Source organism: Pleurodeles waltl, chromosome 11, assembly GCF_031143425.1.
Source record: "Pleurodeles waltl isolate 20211129_DDA chromosome 11, aPleWal1.hap1.20221129, whole genome shotgun sequence".
Taxonomy (NCBI): domain Eukaryota; kingdom Metazoa; phylum Chordata; class Amphibia; order Caudata; family Salamandridae; genus Pleurodeles; species Pleurodeles waltl.
In genome coordinates, this window is record NC_090450.1 from 125439134 (window position 1) to 125464328 (window position 25195).

The 25195-nt window shown below is 41.3% G+C and overlaps 1 protein-coding gene across 6 annotated transcripts in view; it reads left to right on the forward strand.

Annotated features, from left to right (window-relative positions):
- LOC138265485 (UDP-GalNAc:beta-1,3-N-acetylgalactosaminyltransferase 1-like) overlaps positions 1 to 25195 on the forward strand; it is an 85630-nt gene that overhangs the window by 16393 nt on the left and 44042 nt on the right. For 4 of the 6 annotated variants that reach the window (XM_069213240.1, XM_069213238.1, XM_069213239.1 and 1 more), the window contains exon 2: positions 18712 to 18766. The gene's annotated coding sequence lies outside the window, so the exon portion shown is untranslated. Of the gene's footprint in view, positions 1 to 18711; positions 18767 to 20278; positions 20357 to 25195 lie in introns of all 6 variants that reach the window. The other 2 variants (XM_069213241.1, XM_069213243.1) reach the window with 1 other exon arrangement.

The following is a 25195-nucleotide window of genomic DNA, read 5'->3' on the forward strand; positions in this document are numbered from 1 at the left end:
GTGGGAGTGGTGTGTGTATGTGTATCAGGTGTGTGTATTTTGAATTGTCCAATGTGGTAGTGTTTTGTAAATGTGTGTGTATTTTGAGCGCGGCGGTGTGTACCGCCAATGGAATACAGCGGTTGAAAGACCGCCACGTGGATTCATGGGTCGTGATAGTGTGGGCGTATTTCTGTTGGCGTGACGGTGGAGATTTTGTTTTCGCCAGTTTATCACTGACCTTTGGTGTGGCGGACTTGTGTGGGTGTCTGAATTTTGGCGGATTACGAAATATGGGTCATAATAGCTGTGGCGGAATTCCGCGGCCACGTCGGTGTGTTGGCGGTCTTCTGCACGGCGGTAAGCGGCTTTTACCGCCAATGTTGTAATGACCGCCATTATCTTCATGGTGAACAGTTATTTTCGTTTTCACTGAATCCCATTTCTTCATGAAATTGTCCCAGTAAGTTGGCAATTATAGGTCCAGACACCATTCATTTCATCAATGCACATCGTTTATCAAGAATACCAACTGCCCCACCGTCTGATTTTATATAGTTTTTACACTGCTCATGCATCTGATCATGAGATATGCAGGAATACGTTCTACCACTTTTACAAGCAATAAAATATCAGTTTGAAATTTTTTCATAGACATCTGGAATTCTTGTTTTCAGCTTGACTAGCGTTTTAAAGAACACTGGCATCCACCTGGCGTAGTGGGTGTGGTCCATAGCAAACATCCAAGGACAGATCACTTGCAGGGTTACACTAAACTTCTCAAAATTTGCTGATCAAATGATATAAAGAAATTGGAATAGCAGTAATTCGAGCCCAGCCACTACCTTTAAGCCACACTCCTAAAACTGCAAAGAATAGCATTTCAATGTGTATTGCTCCCATCATGACTACCATTTTGTCTTTCCCTTACAATTCTGATAGTAACCACTGTAATTGCTTAGCTGTTGCATAAATTGGTTGATCACATGTCACCACAGAAGTCTGATTAGGATTAATTGTGGCCAGTGGACGCTTTAATATATCAAAGCATGGGTGTACCATAGAAGGAGAATTTATTGATTCCTTTAATAAAGGTAGCAATACACAATGGCTTTTTGTGGCCGAACCACTTCTGTTGGAGTGGAAAACAGCCCAACTGGTGTGGCTTATATTGGTTACATTATGGAGATAAAGAGTTTGAATTATCTGCAGCCATTCGTCTGACTAAGGTTCATTATGAGTAGGAGGAGCCTGGAAGGCATTGATATTGCTTACAGGTACATTTGGCTGTTTTTGTGTTGTTGTACATGGTTACGGCAAATACCACTCTGGTAGGGATGAAGTACATTTCTTGGTCCACTAATTTTCTTCAGTTTTTAAGAAGGATTATGTACCTTGTGCATCTGATTTTCTCTGTATCAGAGATATGGCTTTTCTGTGGAATGACTGAGTGGATGAAGATTACGAGCGATTGTGATCAATATTGTCTATTGCAGCACAAGTGAAAGTGGAGAGTTGAAGGCCTATTGAACACACAGCCTGTCATTGCACAATTGCTTACGTTGTTTGTTAGTTAGTGTTGTTGACACTTCTCGAACATGCTCATATGACACGCATAAGCCCAATTTGTGCCGTTTGTCAACGATTCCTGTTTTCGAGTTTTAGCATGCACCATTAAGCCAATATAAAGAGGCGGTGGAATTTTATCATCTATTTTTCTGGCGGACGTTTCCTTTAGTATTTGCCTTCTTACACTTACTTGAATGCTGTGAGACTGACAAAGTTGCACTCCTCTTATCATTTACTGTGCTTTCATTTGAAATGTTCCATAATCATTCATATTAGATTTAGCGAAGCAGTCCCTACTGATTTTTCTTGGCAATTTTGCTCAAACTGGCCACTAAATCCATTTACTTCAGGCTGAAACATTTCTTTTCAAATAATAGCAGCTGTATTGGCCAGGTGGGCACCATCCTGAAGAGCATTTTGTTTACAGATACTGAATATATTTTCTCGTATATAATTTTTGCGTCTTAGAAGAGCATCTCTACTCTTTAGTTCAGCTGTAAATTCTAGTATGAATGCAAGACTCTTCTTTTAATCGTGTGCTATGTACATATTTGTCTTCATTTTCTACACCTAATTCTGTCATACGACGAACTACGAGTGATTTGATGTTAGATACATTAATTAAATACTGGTGATAATTCTGAATTTTGAAGTGTATCTTCGAGATAGTTTACAATTTCACCTTACCCCATGCCATAGATTAATGTCTATTTGTTGTCTTCGCTTTTTTCTTTATTCTGTATTTGCCGAAGCCGGTGATAAAAACTAGCAAGTCACTTTTTGTGGTAATTCACTTCGGTCTCAACCATATCACCACCACTGAACTTGACGAGTACTTTTGAGTCACTTAATGCAACTGCAGCATCTCAATTTTGATTACTCAATTCAAGTGTACGCACATTTATAAGCTCTGCTTCTGACCCTTTGTCACAGAAGAAACGTGTATCTTTCAATTCACCAACTATAAACGAAGCATGTGTACACCTTAAAGTACTCTCCTGAATACTGTCTTGAACTAGTTTAGTTCTTTTTGATAACCGTGTAAGTTTGTGTTCGTCAAATTAGTTTCTACACGTTTTATGGCATTTTTCATAGTTTTCATTTAACATTTGTTGAACTAACTATGATTTTTTAACAATTTTGTCTTGATTGATGGAAGACCTTTTACTTCGTCAAAAGTTAGCAGAGCGTCAAGCAAACTGTTGTACCCAATTCTTTTTTCAGAACGTTTACCATTAGTTGGACACACCAAAACTTCTGGTAATTCTTGTTGACACAATACACAGATCAGTCACTAAGTTCCAACATTTTGTGTACTAGATATAAACTCTTTTTTAATATTTATAAATTCACATCTTCTTTCGGTAGACATTTTTACTCACTGACCGCGGATAATCTTTTCACAGTTTCAGAAACCTGCTAAAAAATAATTTGTTAGTTTACAAGGGCAGTACCACATACTTTTTTAATTACATCATAAGGTATTTACTTACTGAATCTGTTAAAAAATGTTCATACTTCATCAGGGGTCAACTAAAATGCAGAATTTGTAGCAGGTTTGGCATTCCCGACCATGTACATAATTCCCTCCAAGAATTTCTCTTATTGGTAATATCTTTACTGTATTATCAGTCTGCTGCACATTAGCATTTGAATTTGGAGACTCCCTTTTCTTCTGATCTCTTTTCTTTACCCATATGCCTTCCCATTTGTCTAATGCTCCCCATGTTTGAATATTCTGAATCAATTCCTTTAATATGATTTTTCATTCCCGGTATTCTCAAGTTCTCAATATCTTTTAAATCAAATTCTAATCTGTAACTTCTTCTCAATGGCTTTGATTTCTCAATTTCTATTTTCATATTTCTCTGCAAGATCTGCTAACTTCTGATGTAGCACTCGTGCTCTGTGTTAGAAATGGGGTCTTTGGTTGGCAGTCAGGTTACCCCCTGTCCAAGCAAGGACCCTTACTCTAGGCAGGGTAAAAGAGAATCGCCCTCAGCTAACCCCAGCTTACCCTCTTGGTAGCCTGGCACAAGCAGTAGGCTTAACTTCAGAGTGCTAGGTGTAAAGTATTTGTACCAACACATACAGTAACCTAATGAAAACACTACAAAATGACACAACCCAGGTTTAGGAAAATAGAGAATATTTATCTAAACATAACAAGACCAAAATGACAAACATCCACAATACACAAGTCAAGTTATCAATAAAAAAAGCAAAAAGAGTCTTTATGTAGTTTAACACACAGACTAACACTGTTAGCGTGAAAATGTACCTTGGGTGCATCAAAAATAACCCTGCACGGACGAGGGAGCGCCAAAAAGGGCTTGCGATGTGTCGATTTCACTCATGAGCAAGACCTTGCGTTGTTTCTCCTTTCGTCAGGTTGGGGCGCATCGTTTCTTCTCTCCACAGGAGAGCAATGCGTCGATCCGGTCGGCACTCTCAGGTCCAGGCAGGCCTTGCACTATTTTTACACGCCCAGCGGTGCTTGCGTTGGAAATCCAGCGTCACGATGATCCTAAAACCACGCAGCAGGGGTTGCGATCTCCTAGCCTCCGTCATCAATGCTGCACTTTGTTTCGCCAGCTCCTTGCGTCTCTTCTTCTGTCAGGTATCCAGCAAACGTCGATTTTCAGCCGCGGAGCCGGCGGCGCATCGTTTCTTCAGCTGCAGATCGGAGTTGCGTTGATCTTTTCCTCGCACAGCTCTCTGGATTTCTTGCTCTTAGGCGGCCAGCTTCTCCTTTCAGGGTCCCAGGAACTGGATGGGCACCACAGGGCAGAGTAGGAGTCTCTCCAGAGACTCCCGGTGCTGGCAGAGAGAAGTCTTTGCTGTCCCTGTGACTTCAAACAACAGGAGGCAAGCTCTAAATCAAGCCCTTGGAGATTTCTTCTCAGGATGGAAGGCACACAAAGTCCAGTCTTTGCCCTCTTACTCTGGCAGAAGCAGCAATTGCAGGATAGCTCCACAAAGCACAGTCACAGGCAGGGCAGCTCTTCTTCCTCAGCTCTTCAGCTCTTCTCCAGGCAGAGGTTCCTCTTGGTTTCCAGAGTGTTCTAAAGTCTGTGGTTTTGGGTGCCCTTCTTATACCCAATTTCTCATTTGAAGTAGGCCTACTTCAATCTAAAGTCTCTATAGAAGGTGAAATCCTGCCTTGCCCAGGCCAGGCCCCAGACACTCACCAGGGGGTTGGAGACTGCATTGTGTGAGGGCAGGCAGAGCCCTTTCAGGTGTGAGTGACCAATCCTCCCCTCCCTCCTAGCACAGATGGCTCATCAGGAAAGGCAGACTACACCCCAGCTCCCTTTTTGTCACTGTCTAGTGTGAGTTGCAACCAGCCTAACTGTCAAACTGACCTAGACAGGGGATCCACAAACAAGCAGAGTCGCAGAAATGGTATAAGCAAGAAAATGCTCTCTTTCTAAAAGTGGCATTTTCAAACACACAATCTTAAAATCAACTTTACTAAAATATGTATTTTTAAATTGTGAGCTCAGAGACCCCAAACTCCACATGTCCATCTTCTCCCAAAAGGAATCTACACTTTAATCAGATTTAAAGGTAGCCCCCATGTTAACCTATGAGAGGTACAGGCCTTGCAACAGTGAAAAACTAATTTAGCAATATTTCACTATCAGGACATATAAAACACATTACTGTATGTCCTACTTTAACCATACACTGCACCCTGCCCTTGGGACTACCTAGGGCCTACCTTATGGGTATCTGACATGTAAGAAAAGGGAAGGTTCAGGCCTGGCAAGTGGGTACACTTGCCAAGTCGAATTTACAGTTAAAACAGCCCACACAGACACTGCAGTGGCAGGTCTGAGACATTAATACAGAGCTACTTGGGTGGGTGGCACAACCAGTGCTGCAGTCCCACTAGTAGCATTTGATTTGCAGGCCCTGGCACCTCTAGTGCACTCTATTAGGGACTTACTAGTAAATCTAGTAAATCAAATATGCCAATCATGGATAAGCCAATTACATACACATTTTGTAAAGGAGTACTTGCACTTTAGCACTGGTTAGCAGTGGTTAAGTGCCCAGAGTAACAAAAACATCACAATCAGAGTCCAGCACACATCAACAACCCAAGGAACAGAGGCAAAAAAGTTAAGGGAGACCACGCCAAGGATGAAAAGTCTAACACTCTGTTAATAACATTTTTACATATGAAGTGCAACTCTTCTTCATTGTATCAATCAATCCTATTTAATTCACGTGTCCCTCAAACATTTCATTTATTTCTAATTTAAGTCTTCCCAGGTTCAATGAATTTCCCTCTTCATCATTTGTTTTTGCTCCACTCATTTTTTCTAACGAGTCTGTTAACTGCTGAGCTGTCAAACCTTGTAATGAAACAATTTTATTCAGTAACACATGGAGTCTCTGGAGTCATCAGAAATGAATTTGAATTCAAATCTGACTTTCCCAAATTCTGTGAAGTCCTGGAATAATTTAAGAAGTCAATCAGTGGACCTGTCTTATCAAAAGTCTAATTCATTGGAGATATACCTCCTGCAGTAACATTGAGTCTCTCCATCTCTGCATTTGAATTAAAAATATTCTGTACATTGCTCTCATTTTCCCCTGGGCAAACGACGATACAACAGGACCAATAGTAACAGTCATTGTTAATGCTTCTGGACTTGATTGAACATTCTGATTTCTCAAGTAAATTACTCCTGGATTCTGACCTGACAGCCTTGAAGAATTTGACTGTGACTTAGTTACAGGTGTGTACCATGGCAAATCTGTGATGATTGCACCACTGGTACTGTCATACCTGGTGCAGAACTTACAACAAGGATTGTAGGTTAGACTACAGATAGATCGACCTGAGTCATAGGTGCTGAGTAACTGTGATAGCAGCAGCAGTTACAACCTGTACTTGACTGTGTTACTACAACTGGTGCTGGAGCACTTGGACCAGTATGAGTACTTGGACTTGCCGCTTGTGCAGCATATGGTGGAGGACGACTTCTCAATAACTGCATTATAAATTCATCATCATCTGAGTCATCATAAGTCAAAGATTTCCTAGCCTCATCTGACTTCGACTCATCTTCTTCAGAAGAGTAAGGACCCTTCTTCTTGGACTTTGCCTGACACTGCTCTCCTCCTCTTGTGTAATTTCAGGAAATTTTCCAATTCCCTCTAAAGTTTCAGTTCTCCAAAATCTTTTCTCATTGTTCCATCTTGCCTCTTATAATGTCTTCTCAACTTTTCTCATTCTTCTTTCAAATTTTAATTTCTCTTGTTGTCTGGCCACTAACTCCCAAATGGCTAAAGCTTCAAATTGTGCTTGTCTCTGAGGAGGTTTTAATTCGTACAGCACTCTTCTCGTATTTTCTAAAATTCTCGTATTAAAAGTTCCATAGGCAGGAAACGCTAGGGCTCCCTTCGTGCGCTGTAGTTTTGCAGCATTGTTTCAACCAAATACATGCGGTGGTACCTTTCTCTTCAATTGCAATATATGCAGGTGTACCTACTGGTGGGGCAATTTCTCCTACTATAATTGGAATAAAATCATCTCCCTTAAGAGCACTCTTTAATGCTTTGAAAATTTAAATTTTTACTTAATCAGGCTTAAAACTACAATTTAAATTCAAAACAGGAAGTAATTCAACTTAAAAATCCTTTTCGCTTGCCTCTCTCAACCAGTAGCCCTCCACGGTTGTCCATCAATCTGTTCACGGCTCCCATTCTCCAATCGACCTATCCCAGGGCGGACCTAAGGGATGTCACACTTACACCCACAGCGGCTGACAAAGTCTTGTGGCTTGTCCTCCAAAACTCGAATCTCACAAAAACTAATGTGAAATATTGCGAGCACTAAAGAAAAATCAACAGACCACCCTGTTTGTTTACTACAAGAGGGCATACAATCACTTTGGAAGTCTCACAGAATTTTCGATTGTGGCTTTTAGCTCTGACAACTACTCGTTCAACTTCAGCTTTCTCTGACTCGCAAGTAAAATTTGACCAGCAAATTTTACCCCTGACTTACACTAGATCCTCCTTGTGCACTCAGGAATCACCAATATCGGTCAAACTAGCATTCCCTCTTAACACACACTTAGGAAAACTATTTGTCAACCACGCCTGATTGACCTACTAAACAGACAAGTTACAAAAACAACAACCAAGTGTTTCATACACTTGTACAATACTCCGGAGTCTTAGACCACACACGGTCCGTATACCAACAACCACGTTTGCAATTTTTTAACACAAAGAGCCACACACAATTGAAGTACGACGACTTCCCTACATACACCCTTAAGAGAATGCACACTCCCTAACCAACTACATTGGAGTACGCAAACTCCCTAATTCTCTCTAAAATCACAATTCACCTGCGATTTTCTAAAGCAGTGCAAGTGCAAATCCTAACTCAGTCACAAATCACACTATAAACAATGGAAACATCTCCAACAAGCACCAGCAAAACTACATTTCATCCAAACAAGCATTGGAAAAAACACATTTAAAATTTTCAACAAGCACTGGTAAAACCAAATCTCTCAATTCATTCTAAATGACATATAACCAACCCTCCTATTGAGACGTAACCATCCTCTGCTGCAAAATTTGTAGGTGTGTCTAGCCATATATTTCTTTTGATAATTTATTTATAAAGTTACACGTATAGGGTAACCATCAATTACCCTTAGAGGTCGACATGGATCTTTAGACTCAGATAGGACTGAAATGGTTAACAACAATGAAATCAAGTCAATAAACATCACGTTTCATATTGGAGTCAGTAACTGATACGCACCATGACCCATGTGGCCATGTATCACCCCACCAGTTTAGTTAAGTTCAAACATTTATTGCCCTTTACATTCACAACGCTAACATCATGTAAGCCAAACGCAAAACCAAATGATGAAAGTACATGAATGACACAGGCTGACCAAATCATTAAACCACTATGCAGAATAATAACAATAACAAATGAATGATTGTTACAGTATACATTTAGGTATTCACAGATGAAATGTTTACAATCAATTTATATAGAACAGTCACATTTAGAATGTGGCATCCTTACCTATTACTCTAATTTGATAAGCATGTTTGGGCTTCATGCAAAAAGAAAAGAAGACAAAAATTAACTAGGAAAACATCTGACTCTGGCACTACCCAAAAATAGCGGTTGGCTTTCTAAAAGAGAGAACATAAAAATCTGCAGGAAACATTTTGGTTATACATCTCCTGATTGGATCAGCAGGCAGCGATATCTTCATCAGTGGAGTGTCTTCTGGTCATCTTTATTGGACAGTAAAATAAAAGGGAACATTTCATTAATGTTTGACCTTAATGCATCTGAACTGTCACTGACAGAAATCTGAAACACAAGACATTATTAAACAAACAGAAATAAAAGCATATCTGAACACAGCCAGGAACAGAAAAGAACTTAACTTACATCACCTAATTCTGTTATATTAAACTCCTAAAAAGCAATTAGCTAAAACTCTATTGGTCAGTCTATGCAGTGTTTTAGGTCAAAACCAATTAACTCTTCTCCACGTTCTCAGCTGTAACCTTTCTTCATTTTCTGCATTCTCCATTTGTTCATCCTTTCTCAATGCTGTCACAAGTTTCCGCAGCAAAATACAAATGTTGCAGATTACACACAAGCCTATTCATAAAGTCAATAAGTCTTTGTTTCATGAGTACATATTATCTTCAGGAAGCCAGACAGGATGTTACAGCTCTGGAACATAACATTCTGCAGTGAGTTTCGAAAAATAATTTCACGTTAGCATTTTAAACACTGCAGCTGCATTTCTAACATGAGTCCTTTTTAAAATGAATGCTAAAACATAGCAAAATAAACATTACATAATTTTCAAACAATTAATTCTTTTAGTACATTTTAATTATTTTTCAGTACATTTAATTATGCACACACAAAATACATTTCATTAAACAGTTATTTTATTATTATGTCAAACTGGATTTATGGCAGCCACCAGAGTGCTCATGTTTTCCACAACTAAGTTTTTCCAACACACACATTGTCAGTATTTCACATTTTAAACATATGTTATTTCTTTTTGTTTTAGTAGTGAATTTTTATTAATCATGTTTACGCTTCAGCAGTAGCCATACGTCAATCAGTAGATATTAAGGGAATTGACACCCCAGGTGGTCCTGTGAAAATTATTCTGAATGATGACAATATTTTATAGGGATGAGGGAAGGCTGTCCTCTTTCCCCTCTCCTATTCCTCTTAGCACTGGAACCATTAGCAGCAGCCATTGTCAATCAGTAGATATTAAGGAAACTGACACCCCAGCAGGTCCTGTCACAATTATGCTATATGCCGTAATATTGAACACTCCCTTAAACAACCTGACATTTCTGTCCCAGAGGTCATACCTCATTATAATTCCTTTGCCAAGTTCTCTCACTGTAAAATCAATTGGGAAGAAAGTGAAATTATGCTCTTTAGTAATAGCACTACTGCAGTATATACTTAACTGTACTTTTTAATAGGAACCCCATGATTTCCCGTGTTGGTCCGCTTTGGAATATTCATAGTGGGGATGTGTAAAAATTGTAAAGATTGTGACAGCATCTAGTTACAGGGCGGCTGGTAACCTGAAAAAGTGGTGGGGCGAGCAAAGTGCTCCACCATTTCCCAAAAAAGAAACTAAAACACCCCCTCCCTCCAAAGCCCTTAATAAAACACCACCTCCCTCAAAAGCCCAAGATAAAATTCCCCCTCCCTCCAAAAGCCCATAATAAAACAACCCCTCCCTCCAAAACCCCATGTTAAATAAAAAGAAAATGTCCTTCTTGGTGTTCTGCAGTCTGCTGTGGTGCTCCCTTGACTAGTCCAGGCACTGCTCTCATGCTGTTAACCAGCATGAGAGAAGTGCCTTGATTGGATGGAGCAGGCTGGCTGGACACGTCTTTAGGCTCCTGAGGCCTGTGCTTGGTTTCTACCCAGCTGTCTTGAGAAAGCTGAGTGGAGAGCTTCAAAGTGTGCATGTCACTTTGGCTGGCCAAAGTGTCATCGCACTTTGGAGAATCCAGCCAGCCACTGCTCCAGTCCTCTGTGTCCAGTTGGCAACAAAGGTCATGCCCCCATGTCTTTTACCTCAGGTCCCAGGGCACTGCAGCGCTCAAATCGGGTGAAAAGACAAAATGGCAATGAACTGATTTCATTGCCATTTTATGTTTGTCACCTGCGACGGGCAGTGGGCAGGGGTGCGACGCTCCCCTGCCTTCACGGAGAAACCACTGCTGTCTTAATACCTTTATTTACTAAAAATGCTCCCCCTTCCTGTCTCTCCTAAAAATCCTTTGAAGTATGGGCAACGCTATTGAGGCCTTTGTTTGAACAGGTAAGAGACCTCGGAATAAAGCATCTAAATTATATGCAGCCACAGCAGAAGGGGGACATATATTACTCAATATGGTTTTAGATCACTTAGCTCATCAACTCTCTTAACTGGGCGGTCTGTTATCAATTAACTATCACCAAAAACTGGTGTTTCTTTTGAAGGAACGTACCTAGGAGATGCAGTGGTTTAGCTGTCTGTTTGGCCCCCAACTAAATCCTACCTTTGTTCTGCCTACCCTTTATTAGAGGCTTGGATCAGTTCTCACAAACTTCTGAAAGTTCATGCTGATGTACATGTTATAGCACCACTTTGGCATTATGCAGAGATGTTAATAAGGGAACACTCTTTCAAACAGCAAATATAGGAATTACGGAGTATACACACAATGAATGATCTTTTAATGATCTAATCCTTGACCATGATGTTCCAACTTCTCAGATGTAGAAATACACCAACTTATTCACTGTATTAGACAAGTAATAGGTTCAGCTCCAGGCTTTTTACCTGTTTCTCCTCTCCTTTACCAACTGAACCTGAATGATTGTAAGGGTCTGATTTCAGCACGATGTTCACTACTATTGACTCATGTACATTCAATGGAAGTTTTGAAGTAAACACCTTTATTCTGGTCTTATTTGATAGGACAGGAATACACAGAAAAGAACTGAACTGTCCTACTCTCCAGACATGACAGAGACTTATGTGAAACTTCACTACATTAGGATTTTACATAACTGGTATTGGTCTCCTGCTAAATTATATGGTGAAAAACTAGCAATTTCGGACACTTGTTGGAGATGGCAGACTCCACGTTGTTAAAGTCTGCACATTCTGTAGTTTTGTCCACTGCTATCCTTGTCCTGGCACGTGGTGTGTCGAATATTACTTACAGCAGTGATACACCCTCCATGTACTCAGCACAATTGGCCCTACTACATGATTTGAATAATGTAGAAGACTCATCTTGACATTGACATAAGGAAATTATACTAAGTAAGCAAGACCATCACCAAGACAATCAGATTTTAGGAAATGTGACAGAGACCCTGCATAAAAACTTTTTCTCCGATAAAGGCAGCAGAACTTTCAATTGAACCTGGTGGAAAAAATCACTCCGGATGGCGTCTTTGCATGTGTTTTTTTTTAATAGAGCAAAAAACTTGGAAAAAGAAATAACACATGCAAAAATGTAATTGTCCTGAGGATGGTCTTATGTAATTAGGACAATTGAGACCCAAACGTCGACGCCAAGTCTGACACTATCCAAATACAATTTTTGCATCTTCATTATCATATTGATTCATGGTCTGTGATGGATTACCATTATTTGGAGTGGACTTCTCAGACAATAAGCTCTGATTTATATAATTGTTTAACTGGGGTTCACAAAATTAATGTTGTTATGGAACTTTATGATCTGTACCCTTTGCAACTTCATTCAATGCAAATAATGTTTTTCTAAATTTGCTTTAATATGCGTCTGATTTCAGTGTTTTTTGCTCTTCCTTCTTTCTCATTTATCTGTGTCACAAATTGTGAATTCAACTAGGTTATGTTTAATTCTAGATTGGAATGCCACCTATTGGAACAAATAACCAAAAAGAGTATATAAAACATGTTTTTAAATGATTCCCTTGTTAGCTCATTACCTTCCACTTTACCTCATGGGGCACCCCCAAGGTTCACTGCTCAGGATGGCTGAAGACTTAAGGCTCAGGTTTGTGCAGTCTAACTTCCCAAAACCTTCCCCTCTGACTCTTTCTCTTGCGTCTCCTGTGTCTTGCCCGGAGGCATGTTGAGCTCCGCAGTGCACAAGAAGGCATGCAGCGGCAGACAACAAGCAATGGCCTCTCCTCTAGGGGGCCAATAGCCATTGGGCCCTAACACACATTGTGTTTTGAAATGAGTAAGCAGGCGTACATGCAGCAGGCGAGTTGTGGCTTCTCCTCCCTCCAATCCAGGAAAATCATCCAGGGTCATTTTTAATGTATTTAGAGTACTTATTATTTGCCCAGACAAAAAAAATTAAAAAGGAAGGCCAAAGCAAATCCTCATTAGTCATGACCCGAATGGGTGTCTCAGGAATATCTAAGTATTCTATTGGTTTCTGAATCACAGCTCTAAAATCATTGTTCAATGACTAATTGCTTTTAGGTGCAATCTCGACTTGTGATATGGGTCAGTCCATTGCATCAAACCTTTCATTGCTTTGATGGATGTGGTGGCCCAATTATTTACAAAGTTTGACCTGTATTTCCTGCCGATGTAGGTGGCGAATGAGGGGCTACCCCTCAGATACCAAACGTAGTTCACATCTGGCTGTGGGACAAACAATATTATCAGTATCTTGCAGATGAAAGCGCGTAACATGTTTTTTTTATACAAAAGCAACCACTCTACACCGTCTCATCTATTTTTCATTTGTCTTTGACTGGGTTGAACATTAGTTTTTCTTGTCTAAATGGATGAGGTGGAGACCGTAGGCACACTTCTGCATTCTAGATTACGATACCTGGATCAAAAAATAACTTGACAAATAAGATAATTCCTCTTCTTAATCAGTCAAAAGCAGGTCTAAAACAAAAGTGTGTCCTGCCCCAATTGTATTTTGTTTGAATACTGCCAGTATTGCTTTAACATTTCCTCCGAAAAACAATGGGGCACCGACTATTCAATTAATACAGTCTAGTGACAAAACTCTCAAATAATTAATAATTCTTCATTAAGCTTCCATAAGAAACATAACATGTCAAGGGTTTGAGCAGTAAATGGATATTACAACACCAATCCATAGCAAAGTCACTTTAACACATCCCTCATCGAGTTATCATAAGGTACGAAATTCAGCACAGGAAGAATCAATCACATGGTAAAAATTGAATAAATTATCATTTAATGTCATGAAATTGTCAGTACCCATCAGTTGCATCACAAATATTGTTTCCCTACAATCAAGCTCTGCTCAACCAGGGACCAACAAACCAAAGAGGGGCCACGTTGAAGGGGTCACAAGAGGAGAAATGGAGAAATAATGGGGGTGTAAATTAGTGCTGTGTTTTATAGAAGGGGGACCCAAGATACCTAAGAATTATATTAGATAGGAATTGTGCATACATTCCCCGGACAAGACAATTGGTTCCCTTCTGTAACACTTCATTTAGTGATGTATAGTCACAATTGGAATAGCTTATGTGCTGTGTCGTAGAGACCTTTCAGGGTTTAAGTTATGTCTATGCAAAGTAGCCATATTATTTCAAACACATTCATAGCACCTCAGACTCTGTATATAAATTTTTCATACAAAGTTGTATAGTATACTTCACATAGGCATTCTGCACAAGTGGGTGGAATTGTAGATTTCCATTGTGGAAGATACACATCTTTGCTACCAATAGTGAGGTGGACATCCACATCTGCCACAATGAGAAAGGTCATCAGTGTCAGAAGAGTCTATGGTATTGCTAGCTTATTGGATGGTTGAATGGTAAATAACTATGGGGGTGATTCTGACCGCGGCGGACTGCGGTCGCCGCCCGCCAAGCGGTTCCCGCCGAAAGACCGCGGCGGTCATTCTGGCTTTCCCACTGGGCTGGCGGGCGACCGCCGAAAGTCCTCCCGCCAGCCCAGCGGGAAACACCCTTCCCACGAGGACGCCGGCTCAGAATGGAGCCGGCGGAGTGGGAAGGTGCGACGGGTGCAGTTGCACCCGTCGCGAATTTCAGTGTCTGCAAAGCAGACACTGAAATTCTTTGTGGGGCCCTCTTACGGGGGCCCCTGCAGTGCCCATGCCATTGGCATGGGCACTGCAGGGGCCCCCAGGGGCCCCGCGGCACCCCCTACCGCCATCCTGTTCCTGGCGGGAGACCCGCCAGGAACAGGATGGCGGTAGGGGGTGTCAGAATCCCCATGGCGGCGGAATGGAGGATTCTCAAGGGCAGCGGGAAGTCGGCGGTACACCGACCTCCGCCATGGCGGTAATTACCGCCAGGGTCAGAATGACCCCCTATATGTGGTAAATGAGTTCCATATATCACCCACATATTTGGACATAATTGGGAATTCCTGGATAATCTGGCTAAGGGTGCGTACACCATTTTTACAGCTCCAACTATTGAGATCCTGCAGCCCAGCGGGTCCAGCCATCCATGGTGAGGTCAAAACCAATTATGGAGTGTTAGACCTGACAGCCTTAGGAGGGTCTTCGCTCAACTTTTTGCCTGCCTCCCTCCATTTTTCTGATCTCGTTTTTGCTGGTTTTAGGACTCAGAGCACTTTACCACTGCTGACCAGTACTAAAGTGCTTGTGCTCTCTCCCCTAAACTTGGTTACATTAACTCATACCCAACCGGCATATTTAATTTACTATTAAGTCCCTAGTAAAGTGCACTACATGTGTCCGGGGCATGTAAATTAAATACTACTAGTGGGCCTGCAGCACTGATTGTGCCACCCACATAAGTAGCCCCTTAACTATGTCTCAGGCCTGCCATTGCAAGGCCTGTGTGTGCAGTTTCACTGTCACTTCGACTAGACATTTAAAACTACTTGCCAAGCCTTACACTTCTCTTTTATTACATATAAGTCATCCCTAAGGTAGGCCCTAGGTAGCCCACAGGGCAGGGTACTATGTAAGTAAAAGGCAGGACATGTATGTGTAAATTTTACATGTCCTGGTAGTGAAAAACACCCAAAGTAATTTTTCGCTATTATGAAGCCTGCTCCTCTCATGGACCTGCATTGGGAATTCCCTTATATTCCTTTTAGTGGTAATTTCTGTACTGAGGGCGAGTGGCATTGTCATGTTTGGTATGGTTGAAATGGTAATGGGAAATCCTGCTTACTGGTGAAGTTGGATTTAACATTACTATTTTAGAAATACCACTATTAGAAAGTAGGCATTTCTCTGCACTTACTGCTCTCTGTACCTTACAGCCTGTCTCCAATCCACGTCCGGTCTGTGCTGTGGATGACCGCTCCCCTTGTTCATTCCACCCAGACAGCCATAAACACGGAACACTCAGCTGCATCTGCATTCATCTGCATACTGATGGGTCTTCCTGGGCAGGAAGAGTGGAGGGGCTTTCCATTACACTTCAAAGGCTAGTGGTCTGACCTCTCATAAAGGACTGATAACGCCCCACAGATCTTCTGGCAGACTGGACTGGGTTGAAAGCAGAAATGGTGCACCATTCTTAGAAGTTATCTTCCGCTTCAAAGGCACATTTGGGAATATATACTGGGTCTGTGACACCCTAAAATTAGACACTTCTGGACCTACAATTGGAATCCCTCAGAGGGAGTGCCGTTCTGCCAAAAGGTCTAATTTGGACTGCTTTTCTCGAAGATGTCTTGAAAAAATGGGGCAACCCAGTACCCTGGGCCCTGGGTAAGTCAATAATAAAACAAAGATTTTTGGTTCCTCCAGGGGAAGAATAGGAATAAACTTCCATGACAGTGGTTGTACCATAAAGAACTTTCTGTACCGCTGAAGTTCGTAAATAATAGTTCACATTTTTTGGAAACTTAAAATCCACAATTTAAAGTAAAGTAATTAAGATGCTCCTGTATAACGGCGCAGTGTAAGTGAATTATGTGTTAGTATAAGTGCTACAGCGCTATTTACATAAAACTAAAACCAAACTGTGGTTAAAAGCTAGATTAGATGGAGGGCAAAGTACTGATACATGCTTTCTGTATTGTATTTTAGGTGCTTCCAATTTCAGTATTCTGTCCTGATGATGAACCACCTGAATTAATATTGTTGTTTTGGGGTCAAAACGTAGACATTGAATTTGAAAATATGGATTGACTTTTGAAAAATTCAGTAGGCTCACAATACCTATTGTTATAGGTGTTTATCAGAGACCTCAAGCTTTGAACCACAGTTTGGTTTTAGTTATTATATAAATAGCACTGTAGCACTTATACTAACACATAATTCACTAACACTGCGCCGTTATAGGAAAGGATGATTTGCCATATATTCCAAGTCTCATGTAGGGAGCAGAGTGCAGTAATTACTTGATTATAAATGGCAGACACCACAGTGGAGTAGCTTCTCTTGGTGCAGGAAGTACAGTGGCACCAGGGCCCAGGCGCCCGAAGGAACTCACCAAACCCTGATAATTGTTGTAATTGATAATACAAACTACTGAGACGCTACTGAGAAACCACCCTCCTATTCGATTACCACCAAGTAAAGTAAAGGGGCAGTACTTCCTCAAAACCGGAGTCAAGCAGTAGAAAAGATGAATATATTGTCACTGATGGCCTTTATGAAGTACAAATTCCTTTTGGGCTGACAACCCTGTAATCTTGGATTGGAATGGTGCTGTGTATTATGTAAATTAAATTGACATATTCTCTGACATAGCCTTCTATAACTGTGTACATTGAGTCTTTAAATATCAAAGACAATCTTGCCGTGGCACATTAGAGAGGAACTGGGAGCTACTCAAGTATTCATTAAGAGTTCTCTGTGTCTTTTTAAAATATCTTTGTAGGATTCACATGATTCTATTTCTTTTTGCGGTGACCCAACTTTGATCTGGAGGGACTTATTAGCTCAGGACAAAGATCCAGTAATTGCTTTCCACACTTTTCTGTCAGATGCCCTTTCACCCAAGGGCGGCGCGCCTACGTTTAGGAGCCTTTAGGTTTTTAAAAACAATTAGCCCATGTATCTTTTCTAGGAGATATTTGCCACCCAGAAAGCAAAAAGGTGGTAAAATATTTTTTACCAACATACAAATATCCAAGTTTATGAATAAGGGTGGAAGCAATCCCGCAATGTATTTGTCCATTGCACCTTCAATTGATTTTGCCCTGTGCGACATTTTTTAGATTTGTTTTGTTTAAAAAGTGACAACACTTGAAGCCAGTGTTACGTGACAGCATCGTGACTAATGAGATTTTAATTTCCGTATCAAGGGCTGAAGTAGAGGAATTGACGGAGTAAATGTTAACATTGATGTTTTCTTTTTTTGTGTTATGATGTGTTGAAATGTAGGGGCACTGGTTTACCACAGATAAACACATAATAAACATTGCTCCTTGACTGTTCTTTGAAAAGGCTTATCTTCCGACATGTTGCGAGAGATCTGTTAATACATTTGTGAGTATAGTAAGGTTAGGAAAATTTAGTCCGACTGTGTCTGTGGTCCACCTTCAGATCTGAGGTTGTGATTAGGTTAAGTCCAATGTGTTGACAAGTACTGCCCAGCTGTCTGGCAGCCAAAATATCCTAGCTTTCTATAAGGTTTGAAACTTCTACTGAATTGGGCTAGTCGGCCCACAAGTTGAAGGCACCTTCTAGAATTACCAGGAAAGTTTCTGCAGCTCTGGGATCACATTATGGTTTTATCTAAGCAAGTGGGACTACCACTGTTTGCAAAATATAGCCTTCTCTAAAGGGCTGTTTGTATTTATTACACAATTACATCTCCTCGTCTGTGCAGGTCAGTCTGCAGTTCAACTGACTGTGCTGGATCTCTGAGGACGAGGCGCAGTCTCTGTTGTGCTCATGCTGGGTTGTCTGGCATGTTTGAGATGTGCCTCATCAAGTCTCTGGTACCGCTTGACAGCATGCTGCCATTTTGTCTGGGCTTGGGGTGCAGGTGGTAGGAGGCACTACGCCATGTTTGCGTGTCTGGAAGGATCCGGTATGCACCCTGTGTTGGGATAGATACTCTAAATGTAAATACAAATCTATCATGACTGACTGCCCATACATTCCTATGTTCATAGCCTAATTCATCACGGCTGCTTTTGTTTCTTTTAGGTTATCATGTTTGTATCCTGATGAAGAGTGCATCTTTGCATCAAAACACTTTCAGGTACTTTTGTCAATGTGTTCACTGTCACCTATTATTTTCTTTTCATCCCTGTAATTTTTGCTCAATTTTGAGTCCTTTTTTCCTTTGTTTTAGTATTTGAGCCAATTCTTCTCTGTTGGATACTTTTGCCTCTACTCTGGGACTAGAGTTTTCAAGCCTTAGTATGGACCAACCTATTCTACATCTTCTGTGCTACTGTTATTGGAGGTTTTTTATGCCGCAGGCTTTTACATCCAAATTGGGGCTTTATGTGGATAAACCCTCCCTCGCTTTGAGTGACTATCGCAGGCTGGCAAAGTGATTTCGGAAAGAAATCAACCTGTCTTCAAGACAAGGAATTACAAGCTTTCAGAAGGACCCTTGTGTCTTGCAGTTGAAACGTAGAGTGCTATCATGCACTTGAGCAAAGAGTGCAATGTCCCTAGTATTTTTGTAGAACTGAGCTAACTAGAGTTTTAGAATGCTACTTTGTCCTAACTCTCTTCTGATTCTCTAATCATCCATACAAGTTTGAAGCTTGACAAGAACACCTAATCAAATATGATAATGGAGTTGTCTTTGAAACGTGTTTCACTGAGGCTACCAGCTCAGATGATGTGTGTGGGTGTGTGTGTGTGTGTGTGTGATATCATTTTATGAAGGCAGTGACCCTATATATGGAAAATGTCACTTACCCACTGTACATCTGTTCGTGGCATTTTCCGCTGCAGATTCACATGCTGTGCATTATTCCTGCCATCTAGTGTTGGGCTCGGAGTGTTACAAGTTGTTTTTCTTCGAAGAAGTCACGATCGAGTGACTCCTCCTCTTTGGTTCCATTGCGCCTGGGCATCGACTCCATTGTTAGATTGTTTTCCCGCAGAGGGTAAGGAAGGAGTGATAGAGTATATAGGTGAAAGATGAGAGATGTCCATTCTAATGCAAAGATATATATACATATGTACAAATGTTTGTAACTTAAACGGCTACAGGCTCCCGGGGAGGTGGGAGAGTGCATGTGAATCTGCAGCGGAACATGCCACCAACAGATGTACACTGGGTAAGTGACATTTTCCGTTCAATGGCATGTATAGCTGCAGATACACATGCTGTGCATAGACTACAAAGCAGTTTGTCCCCCATACAAATAGCTGTGGTTAGCCTGTAGGAGTTGACGTTATTTGAAATAATGTTCTGAGTACTGCTTGGCCTACTGCGGCTTGTTGTCGTGATAAAACATCTACACAGTAGTGTTTAGTGAATGTATGTGGTGTTGACCAAGTGGCTGTTTTACATATTTCAGCCATTGGTATATTCCCTAAGAAAGCCATTGTAGCACCTTTTTTCCTTGCAGAATGTGCTTTAGGAGTAACTAAGAGTTGTCTTTTGGCTTTAATGTAGCATGTTTGGATGCATCTTACAATCCTTACTAAACCTTGTTTTGATATGGGATTGCCTGTATGAGGTTTTTGGAAGACTACAAAGAGTTGTTTCTTTTGATGTCTAATGTATGTAAATCTCTTTCTGCCACAGAATCTGGCTTTGGGAAGAAGACTGGCAGTTCTACTGTTTGATTTATATGAAATGGTGATATAACCTTTGAAAGAAATGGTGGGTTTGTTCTTAGTACCACTTTATGCTTGTGTACGTGGAAGAACAATTCTTCAATAGTAAAGGGTTGGAATTCACTTACTCTTCTTAAAAAAGTAATTGTTACTAGGAAGACAACTTTACATGTTAAGAATTGCATTTGGCAAGAGTGCATGGCCTCAAATGGTGATCCCATAAGTCGCGTAAGCACTATATTTAAATTCCAAGAAGGGACTGGTGGTATTCTGGGTGGAATGATACATTTCAAACCTTCTATGAAAGCTTTAATGATAGGAACTCTAAATAAAGAGCTGTGCTGTATATTTTGTAAATATGCTGAAATTGCAGTAAGATGAACTTTTATTGAAGAGAATGCTAAATGTGATTTTTGTAAATGAAGTAAGTAGCATACAATGTCTTGTATTGATGCTGTAAGAGGGTCAACATGTTTAGATTGACAGTAATATACAAATCTTTTCCATTTGTTTGCATAGCACTGTCTGGTAGTGGGTTTTCTTGCTTGTTTAATAACGTCCATACATTCTAATGGGAGTTGTAAATATCCAAACTCTATGACTTCAGGAGCCAGATTGCTAGATTGAGTGATTTGGGTGCCTGATTTGGCCTTTGTTTTGTGTCAACAGATTTGGTCTGGTTGGGAGTATGGAGTGTGGTACTACTGACAGGTCTAATATATTTGTGTACCACGGTTGGCGTGCCCATGTTGGTGCTATGAGTATTATGTTGAGTGCAGTTTGTCGCAACTTGTTGACTAGAAACGGAAGGAGTGGGAGAGGGGGAAAAGCGTAAGCAAATCTCCCTGACCAATTGATCCAAAGAGCATTGTCCTTGGATAGGGGATGTGGGTGTTTGGATGCGAAGTTTTGGCATTTTGTGTTTTCGCTTGTGGTGAGCAGATCTATGCTTGGTGTTCCACATTGTTGAAAGTATTTTTGAAGTACTTGAGGATGTATCTCCCATTTGTGTGTTTGTTGGTGATTTCTGCTGAGGATATCCGCTAATTGATTGTCTATCCCTGGAATGTATTGTGCTAACAGGTGAATTTGGTTGTGGATTGCCCATTTCCAAATTTTCTGGGCTAGCAGGGAGAATTGGGATGAATGTGTCCCTCCCTGTTTGTTTAGGTATTACATGGTTATCATGTTGTCTGTTTTGATAAGGACATTCTTCTGTGTGAGAAGAGGTTGAAAGGCTTTGAGTGCTAGGAAGACAACTCCAAGTGATTTATATATAGCTGTCTGTGTTTGGCATCCCCTTTCCCTTGAATGTTGTGATTGTTTAGGTGGGCTCCCCAACCAATAATTGATGCATCTGTTGTAATTATGGTCTGAGGAACAGGGTCTTGAAATGGCCGCCCTCTGCTTACATTTGTGGAATTCCACCACTGAAGGGACATGCATGTTTGGCGTTCTATCAACACTAGATCGTGAAGTTGACTGTGTGCCTGTGACCATTGTTGTGCAAGGCACTGTTGTAAGGGCCGCATGTTTAGTCTTGCGTGTGGAACAATTGCAATACATGATGCCATCATTCCTAAAATCTTCATGAGAAATCTGACAGTGTATCGTTGATTTGTTTTTATTTATGTTATTACATTTTGGAATGCTTGTATCCTTCGTGTAGTTGGACATGTTAGCGCTTGCTGAGTATTCAGTATTGCACCCAAATACTGTTGTATTAGTGTGGGTTGTAGATGTGATTTTTGGTAGTTTATGATTTTGGCATTGCGTATGACTGTTTGATTTTATTAGCCAATCGTCTAGATATGAAAAGACATGTATATGTTGTCTTCTTAGGTAGGCTGCGACTACCGCTAGGCACTTTGTGAATACCCTTGGGGCTGTTGTTATCCCAAAGGGCAACACTTTGAACTGATAGTGCTTTCCTTGAATGACAAACCTGAGATATTTTCTGTGTGCAAGATGGATGGGTATATGGAAATACGCATCTTTGAGTTCTAGTGCTGTCATGAAATCGTGATTTTGGAGTAGTGGGATAACATCCTGTACCATGTGAAAATGTTCTGACAGGATGTAAAGATTGAGGTTCCTGATATCTAATATTGGGAATTAGAAAATATAGTGAGTAAACTCCTTTCCCTATTTGAGATTGTGGTACCAATTACATTGCTTGTTTGAGTAGTAGAGATTGGACTTCTTCTTGTTACAGACTGATGTGTTCTGTGGATAGTTTGTGTGACCTTGGTGGTATATTTGGAGGAGTGTGTATCAATTCTAGGCAACAGCCATTGCGGATAATTGATAGTACCCAATTGTCTGTGGTAATGTTTTGCCAATTTGTGTGGTTGTAGTCTTCCCCCCACAGGAGATGTGTGGAGTGGAAGGGATTGAGAAAAGTCACTGTTTAGGGTGCTGTGGAGGTTGCTTAGAGGTTTGAAATTTCCCTCTATTTCTAGGGCACGTCCTCTAGACGTGCCTCTAAAACCACCTTGTTGGTATTGTGGTTGGTAGGTTGGTTTTGCCTGTGATGTGGATGCCTCTGTTGACAGTGGTCTGAACACACCTCGAAACTGAGGTTTCCGAAAGGATCTCCTGTATGGGGTGGAGTATAGTGCGCCCATTGCTTTTGTCGTATCTGAATCCTTTCTTAGTTTTTCTATGGCTGTGTCAACTTCTGTCTCAAAAAGATGCTTTTTGTTGGATGGCATGTTTAACACTACCTGCTGTATTTCTGGTTTAAAACCAGAGGATCTGAGCCATGCATGCCTGCGTATTGTGACTGCAGTATTGACACTTCTAGCAGCAGTGTCTGCTGAATCTAGGGCAGATCGAATTTGATTATTAGTAATGGCTTGCCCTTCTTCCACTACTTGTTGTGCCCTCATTTGGTGTTCTTTGGGGATATGCTGGATTATGTCTTGCATCTCTTCCCAATGGGCTCTGTCATAGCGAGCTAACAGTGCTTGTGAGTTGGCTATCCTCCACTGATTTGCTGCTTAGGATGCCACTCGTTTCCCAGCAGCATCAAATTTCCTGATTTCCTTATCAGGTGGGGGCGTATCTCCTAATGACTGAGTGTTTGCTCTTTTTCTGGCAGCGCTAACGACCACAGAATCTGGAGGTACCTGATGGGTAATGTAATCAGGATCAGAGGGTGGAGGTTTATATTTTTTCTCAATCCTGGGTGTTATTATACGTGCCTTAACAGGTTCACTAAATATTTGATCTGCGTGTTTTAACATGCCCGGGAGCATGGGAAGGCACTGATATTTAGAGTATGTTGAGGATAGGGTGTTAAACAAGAAATCCTCTTCTAGGGGTTCTGTATGCATGGTGACCCAATAGTATGCTGCAGCCCTAGCTATAACTTGATTGTAGACCTTGCTATCCTCAGGTGGTGAAGGTTTAAAGGAATAGCTGTCTGGGTCATTACTAGGAATGGGATCTGGATCGTAAAGGTCCCATGGATCCACATTGTCCTGTTGTGAGTCAAAAGAGTGAGTGGGTGTCTGCACTGGTGTAGGACTAGTAGGAGGAGAGGTAGGCAGGTGTGGAGAGTGAGGAGGAGAATGAGGAGGAGAAGATTGAGGAGGTGGTGGTTTCTCCTTCTGCTTTGGCACTTTTGCTGGAGGCTGCATAGTGTCCAGTTCCTCCTGAAAGGCTAGCTTTCTTTTTGGTTTCAGAGTAGGTGCTGTCTGAATTCTGCCTGTTTCTTTATGGATATGGATTCTGGACTGCCTTTCATCCTTAACTTCAAGTATTGGTTGTACTTGATACTCCTCTTCAGGGTTTTTGTGGCTTTCTTTAAGTCTTTTTGAAAGTCCATGCTCCTCTGTGTATGCTGGCCTTTTCGGCTCCGAAGCAGGCTTTTTCAGGATCGAAAAAGATGATGCTGTCGATGATCTTGGCTCCGAAAGTGATTTTCTAATTTTCGACTCCAAAAAATGGTGTTTGCTGGAGTCAGACACAGAGCTCTTTGTTGCCTCCGATGTTTTAGGAGGAGTGGCCTTTTTCTGTGCCGAACTGGTAAGTTGGTCACCTGTAGTTTTTTTTGGGGCCGAGCCATGGCCTTCCGTTAGTGGCGTAACCAAGGTCTTATGTTTTTGCTTTTGTGAGGGTACAGGGGCAGGTGTACTCACATGCTGTCCTGCTGTGACCGGTCTGTCTTCTTCTGATTCCTGTTCAGATTCGGAATCTCGGACCGAGACCACTGTTTGCATCATTTCTTCCTCCTCCACGTCAAGGTGTTTGCTGCTTCTCGACGCCATTTCAAGTCGTCGTGCCCTCCTGTCTCGAAGAGTCTTTTTCGATTGGAAGGATCGACAGGCCTCGCAATTTTCTTCCCGGTGACACGGGGAAAGGCAAAGATTGCAAACCAGCTGCTGTTCAGTATACGGGTATTTTGCGTGGCACTGAGGACAGAACCGGAATGGAGTCTGATACATGAGGGTTCCACGGGGTCATCCTAAATAGGCCAGAGTTGGGTGCACGTGCCCCTAGGGATGAGTAAAGTTGTTCTTCCCCGACAGTACCACTGTGTCGATGGAAGTTATAAACCCGATCGATACAATACCGATGAAAAGAGAGTTTTTCAAAGTTTTCCGAATCGAAATCTCTGAGCGAGAGGAAACACGTCCGAACCCGACGGTGGAAAGAAAACAATCTAACAATGGAGTCGATGCCCATGCGCAAAGGAACCGAAGAGAAGGAGTCACCCAATCTTGTGACTCGAAAACACTTCTTTGAAGAAAAACAACTTGTAACACTTCAAGCCCAACACTAGATGGCAGGAATAATGCACAACATGTGTATCTGCAGCTACACATGCCATCGAACATGTATATATACATATATTATGGTTTGTATTGTACTTCTTGTA